The following is a 7,698-nucleotide window of genomic DNA, read 5'->3' as shown; positions in this document are numbered from 1 at the left end:
CTAAGGTAGTAAGCCAGTCAGCCAGTCAGCCAGTCAGTTAACTAGTCAGTAGGTTGATAAATCAGTCAGTTACTCAACATGTCAATCAATGACTCAGTCAGTCAATCAGCAAAAAAAGCCATCCAGTCCAGCAGTAAAGAAAGTCAGCTAATCAGTCAATCAGTTTGCCGGTTTGTCAGTCAACTGTAAGTCAGTCATTCAGTCAGTCAATTAGTAAGTCAGTTAATCAGTCAGTCAGTCAACAAGTCAACCATTTTGTCAGTCAATGAGTCAGTCAGTCACCAAATACGTCAGTCAGTCTATCAGTCAGTCAATCAGTCAGTTAACCAGTAATATAATCTGCAGTCATTTGGTTAGTAAGAGAGTTAGACAGTCACTCAGTCTGTCAGGTACATGTAGTCAGTCATGTAATCCGCCAGACATTCATTGAATTAGTCAGTAAGTCACTCATTTTAGTCAGTTGGTCAATCAGCTAAGGACCAGTCATTCAAGGAAACAGTCAATCAGTCAATAAATCAGTCCACTCAAATGGCATCATGTAGATTGCAGAACTATAATAAAATAATGACTATAAGAAGAACTTATTGTACCAACATTGTAGCACAGCTCATTCAAAGCAGATCATGTATGAGTTGGCATTTGTCAGAAAAAACTCTAATTTTAAGATTTGATTTGAACTGTGCACATGTAACATTTTGAAACCATTAAGCAAAAGAGAAAAAACCCAAAGTGCTTAATGCTATCAGTCAATAATTCAAAATAATTTCTAAATGAATTTGAAAATGAAAAATTTTTTTAAGTCCTGTTTACACATGTGCTACTTGTTGGAAAGAACTGTATACACTTTGGCCTCAAACTGTTCTAGAGCTTTAAGCCTTTCTTTCATGAAAAGATCAAAACAAGCATTCATTGATAAATACATTTAAAAATATGAGCAATATTTTTAACAAAACTGTTTAACAGGGTTGTCACTAAGATTTGAAGTTGCCGGGTACATACAACAAGTAGGTGGGGAATCAAACAGCTAAGGATTCTTCTCGGTTCTATTTTTCTTCTATTTTCCAATAAAAGTAGCCAGGGACCACACTCATATTAGCCGAGGGAAATCTTCGGTCCCCGGCTCCTTATGACAGCCCTGTTTAATATATTCTTCCTTTGCGTTTGGACATTTTGTTGAATCTCTGCCTTCTCAGTAGTAAACAAAAAACAGCTTGCTAAATATTAACATCAAGAAGAAGTCAAGTCACTCAAGTGGTGTTTTCTTTCACTATTATATTTAGACATGTGCATGTATCTCTCATTTCACAGAAACATTAAATTTGAAACAATTTTGAATTTGTGTTAAATTAGGCCAGGTATGGCCACTAAAAGCTGATGACACTGTATGTCAATCTTGCTTTAAGCAAGCTGCACGACTTCAGTTTATCTAGTTCACTCAATAGCTGGATTACAAAGCAATCTATACAACACTTACAGTACTGAAGATAAGCTCCAAATTCTGGCTGTTGAGGTCTTGACACATCTGCTGGACAAATCTGATCTGAAATGAAAATCAGTCATTTTCATCAGCAACTGCGGTAATCTTGATTCACATCATGAAGGCATTAAAATTAATGCCTTTTCTTAGCATGAATCTCAGTACGTTAGCCAGTCAGTCAAGTCAATTAGTCAATGAGCTACAATACTCGTCACAAATCTTGAAACGTTTGTGTGATTTTCCCTCTTCCCCAATGTTGATTTGGGTATTACAGTAGTCTCAGTGATCCAAAATACGCGTGTCTCAACATTGGGGAAGGAGAGGGGCACATTTGAGTGAGAACAAAAGTGAGAAGAGTGAATGTGCAAAATTTTCCAAAAAATTCAAGAAAAACAGGTTTTGTTTCAACAGTTTGTAACAATATAGCCAGTAAGTCAAGCAGTCTATCAGCCACACAGTCAGTCAGTCAGTCAGTCAGCCAGTCAGTAATTGAACCAGTCAGCCAGTCAATTGGTCAGTAAGTTGGTAAGCAGAGAAGTCAGTAAGTCAGTCAGCAAGTCATCCACCAGTCAACCAGTCAGTCGGCCAATTAGTTGGAGTTGTGTGAAAGTCTATCAAAACACAATGACTGAGAGTATGTTATGTAACAAAGGCATACGACAAGGGTTTGGCTTAAGCCCAGTGATATTTTATTTGTTTAAGAATCACTTTACTGCTCTAGCGTAAAGTTAGGTAATCCATCACTAAATTGCCTGATGTATGCTGATGATCTGTCTTAAAGTATTATTAGTAATTCACCAGAAGGATTGCAACAATCCCTTGATGTAATTTATAAACATGCTCAAGAATGGAAGCTTAAAGAAAATATCAGAAAAAATCTAATATCATCATATTTAGCAGTAATGGACATCTGGTTGTTACGCCTATGCAAGGGAAATCCTTAGCAAAAAGGTTACTAAAATAGTCTCCACAATACGCCGATTCAGGAAAAAACCAGCAGTTGCATGGAAGCGAGGCCTAAGGGCCCTTCGGCCTTCATGACGCCTGGCGGTAAAAACAAATGGGTTGTCGAAAAAGTTTCAAGATGGAGCAAGTAAATATTGAAGTTGTCAAATTGACACCCGACGAAAGAACAGGACCAGGTAAAATTCTAGTTAAAAATGTAGAAGAATAAACCAAGGCGGTAACAAGAAAGCATGGGGCAAAGAAAGTCAGTTTTACAGCCTGCCATTTGGGCAAGCTGTAGTTAGCATGTACCAGCCCAAAAGTCATTTCAACTAGCCCCCAAACCCTTTTTGATTAGCAGGATTGATTACAATCCTTCTGTAATTTGAATTTCCCCAAAAAAACAGCCCTTACCTGTCTGGCAAGTTAAGAACAAAATTCACTAGCCTGATAACAAAATCCACTAGCCCCGGGCTATCGGACACGACTTTCTTTGCATGCTGAGAAAGTCCTTTACGAACGTTAAGTTGAAGGTGAAATGATTGTATAACTTTATAAACCGACTGAAAGATACGATAAATTCATTTGTTTCCTGGCCCACATAGTCAAGAACCTTAATGTTATGCCTGAAAATAGAGATAACGTTTATGATTCTAACCTAGGCAAAGGCTTCACGTGGGCAAAATTAGCCCAACCCCAGGAAATTTAAAAAAAAGCCAGCTGGATACCGTGCCACAGGATAAGCTTCATATGGATACCCTAGATCACGTTAAGGAATGGGGCAAAATAACTAAAAAAAATCTCTCTCTACATATGCCATTGCGGAAATGTTGTACATGATCTTGATCATGAAGTATCTAAACTTGTTGATAACGACATTGTTTTTTTTGGGCCTCCTACAAAAAAATATTGTGAAAAATATAAAGCACGTATGATTGTTAACCTAGTTGGAAAACCCAAACTCACACCAGCTGAGTGCGATTTATTATGTCCTGCTGGTAGGGGTGGCTGCAGTTGCCATGTCATGGCAGTTATATGGAAATTGGAGATGTCACAGAACAATGAAATGAAAAATCAATGTGAGAATGACGTTCCTTGCACTTCTTAGCCAAGAAAATGGGAAATTCCAGGTAGGCAAACATTGAAACATGAGCCAATCATGGCCTTAAAGCCTATCAAGCCAAGGCATCATGCAGATACACCAGGTCATAAGAGGAGGGGCTTGTTGTCTAGTTTTTATGATCCCCGTCCTTTGAAATTAAGAAAGTTAGACCCCTAGGCTGTTGAAAAACTCAAAGTGAACATTGTCAGAGTCAACAAAGGTGTTTCCTTTCAAAAGATGAATCCCAATGCTTCTGATATAGTACATGTGAATTCCCTATTGAAATTGCCACTAAAGGATCTGCTCAACAAATGCAAATGAAAGGTTTTACTCACATCTGTTTCTTCTCCATACAATAGTACATATACTTCTGTTCTCCAACCAAATCCATGTTTAACAAATAAAACAGTGTCTCAAGTCAATTCAACAAACACAACCGACAATAGAGACAATGGTTGATGCGACCACAAATCAGTTTCAAGATCTCATGTGACTAAAACAATACAATCTTGTCTCACTGAGCCAATTGAACACAGTCAACAATACAGATACTGTAATTGACCTGAACTTGAACATAAATCATTCGATTAGATCAGCCCTTCAGCATGGATCAAATATGTGACAGATATTCAGCAATCAAGAAAGAACTATTCAATAAAGAAAAGGAAATTTAAAAAATGAATCTGATAACAGATGTCAGTCTAACAACCAAAGGGGTTTGATCATAGATTTAACGACAGCATCCAAATGTCACAGTGGCCTGTCCACATAAAGCTAACACTTCTCCTTACAAAAATTATTAACGATGTTTTAAGTTACAGTAAGCGTGTGCAAAAAAATCCGTAAAAGATGGCATTGAAAATGAAGAACTTACCATTTTATCAGTATGAAGAAAAGTGAAAAAAGATGGCCATGAAGGACTGAAAGACCAGTCCTGTATATTTTTGCTTTCTAAAAGCCATGGGTTTTTAAAGCTATGGGAACCCCCTAGGGCTGGTGAAGTGAAGAGCATAAAATTTAAAGAAAATGAAAATCTAAAGATGGCAGGAAAAGGGACTGCTAACAAAGATGGCATCATTAACAACAGCCACCTTTATTACTACCAAATTCAACAACAAGCAATTGTTGCAGTGAGAAATTGGTGTGATTATGTAGTACGAGGGAGCAATAATGAATTGTTTCAGCAACAGGTACCTTTTATTATGACAACGTGGAAAGAGAAATTAGGACACCTTTAGAACTTTTTTGACCAATACATTTTACCAGAATAAGCATGACCCAGGTTTAAGTTTGGCCTGCGGTATGACTTCAAGTTAAGTTAGTTTTTGTCGGTTTGGGTCATTGTTAGCACAGGTCTTTTATTCACTCTGATCCTACATGTGCCAAATCCCTTATTATAATCCATCATGTCACAACTTGTAACAAATTTAATGTTTGTACACTAACTATTAATTGTGTGTGATTGCCCCCGCAGGGATTTCGCCCAGAAGGCGAAAGCGCGAGGAGGTACTCCAGTAACTCACACATATATTAAGGAAAGTACTTACAGTTGAAATATACAGGCAGTATGCCAGGAAAAATCTTAATTTGCTTGAACAGGGGCCGCGAGGAATCGGTAGGTAATGATGACGTTTCTATTGTTTCTGCCCGCAAGTACAAAATGGTTAGGATGACATAAAGACAGAAAATCCTGTAAGGACTGCTTTGGTAGATTTGTGACATTTATTGTACAGTCATACTTCCATATTCTTTTGCGTTATGTGTTATCAGTGACATTCTGTGGAGCAGAGTTAAGTTTTTAAGTTGACCTTTCTATTAAAATGTCCGGTGAGACTAATTCAGCAATCGTTTGGTACGAAATGCTCTGAAGAACAATAGTCCTCTTTCCCATCTTCTACTTGATTCAGGATCTGATGTAAATTTTTTTGGTATATAGGTTAGATCGGGCCGATTTTCACATCAATTATGTTGCATGGCTGCAGCACTTGTCTTCTTTTGCTTACAAGAATCATGTTGTTACGTCCCCATTTTGAGTATGAGGGCCCTTAGGCGATGCTTCCATGCAACTTCCGGTGTTTTCCTGAATCGGCATATTAAACGATTACCCTCGTATATTGATCCTCTAGCAGTCCATTTGGTCAGTCAATGAGACAGTCACTAAGCAAGTCAGCCAGTCAATTAGTTAGTCATTGAGTCAGTCAGTCAGCAAGCAGCCTGTCCATAAATAAGTCAGTCAGTTGGTTGGTCAGTAACCTGTAAGTGAGTCAATAGACCTTTTTACCGATATGGGCGCCATATTGAATTAATTTAATTTAAGGAGTATTATAGGATGCCCAGGGGGCATGAGTACATTTCGTTTGTATTTTCGAGCGCTTTTCAGGACATTTTTTCTTAAAGTTTTCTTAGAATAAGATTGTAATGGGAAAAGAGATCCTTGTGCTGTGTTTGGATGTAACAATGATCACCTTTTTCTAGTTTAGTATTAGAAATATGGTCTTTCACTGTATATTTCTCGGGAACAAGGCGATCATTATTACATCCAAACAGGGCACAAGAATCTTTTTTCCCATTACAATCCCCATTTTAAGAAAACTTTATGAAAAAAGCGCTCGAAAATACAAAAGAAATGTGCTCATGCCCCCTGGGCATCCTGTAATACTCCTTAAATCGAATTAATTCAATATGGTCGCCGTATCAGTAAAAAGGTCTATTAGTAACCCCTGTAGAATCGGACACTATGTGGAATCTATGCACATGCTATGTCACAACGCTATGTAAAACCTATGTCAATGAGTCACACATTGCTTTAACCAGTGAGTCAGTCAATCAGTCAGCCAGTAAGTCAGCAAATCATTCAGTCAGTCAACAAGTCAACCATAAAGTCTGTCAATGAGTCAGTTAATTAATCAGTCAGTTGGTCAGTCAACAAGTCAGCCTGTTGGTCAAACAGTCACTCAGTCAGTGGGTCAGTTATTAATTAAGTCAGTCAATCAGTCAGTCAGTCAGTTAGTCAGACAGTTAGGCAGTCAGTCAATCAGTCAACCAATTAGTCAGTTTGGCAGTTAGTCAACCAGTTAAATGAACAGACTTCTCTGGAAATAAGGATCTTGCATAATTTATGCAACCCTTGGTCGAAATAGCGACTGACATATCAACCAACACTCGGTTGACATAGCAGTCAAAATATTGACACAAATATTGAGTACAAAATACAGACTACAGACAGCTGCAGACCATTGTTTTCACCATGCAATCAGAACAAGACAACAATAGTCCTATTGACTGTTTTCTAACCCTGAAAACAATGGTCTTCGGTCAGTCTGCAGTTTGCATTTTGTACTGTCCAGTTTTGGAATGGACTAATACATTAGTCATGAAATGTGTGCATAAACAATCTTACATTAATTACAGGAATGGTAGTCTCTACCAAATTTCTACACACTCAGGAAACCCTACCTTTGATATATTTAGCTTTACAACGTCAGGGCCAACAGACAACAAGCTTGTAAGCTTAATGATTTCTGAGCTTGCTTCCCGCTGCTGAAGACGCACATTTCTGTACATGTAAATGAGCCAAACGACGACGGATATAAAATCCCAAATGCTTAGCCGTTTAAGCCATGTCGATGAAGTTCAATACAAACGTTGAAATCACTATAAAGTTCATGATGCTCTGAACACGCGGGTAACTTTCAGCGGCGCCATCTTGATTTTTTTTCCCTTGGTCCCAGGTTTGCTCCAAGAAGGTTTTTGTCTCGGCGAGCGGGGGCGGGGGGGGGGGTAAAGTTGGATTTCTTTACTGATTGTAAGAGAAAATCCGACTGTTTTACCGACTGTTTTGCAGTCTAGCAGAAGCGGGGAGTCGGTTAAAGTTTTGTTTTATTCCTGGATCATAATCAAATCAGAACTTCCAGTTGGTACATATATGAACCATCCCGGATCGATCAGTCCTCACTTAGGTTTACAGTCGTGACTGATTAATACAGTCTAACATATAGATTTAGCCAGGGCTAGAAGCGAAGCTCCGGTCAAAAATACTTAAATAAAAAATATTAAATCATGTAATGCTAAACGAGGACGGCAATGGAAAATGCTGAAAATGGCATCTAATCAGAAAAAAAAAAACAAATTTGCAGCACGCTTTTTTTCTAATTAGCAAAAAAACAAATTTGCA

The sequence above is a fragment of the Porites lutea genome, chromosome 3 (assembly GCF_958299795.1).
Source record: "Porites lutea chromosome 3, jaPorLute2.1, whole genome shotgun sequence".
Lineage (NCBI taxonomy): Eukaryota > Metazoa > Cnidaria > Anthozoa > Scleractinia > Poritidae > Porites > Porites lutea.
The sequence above is the reverse complement of the archived record's forward strand: the minus strand, read 5'-3'. Positions refer to the sequence as shown.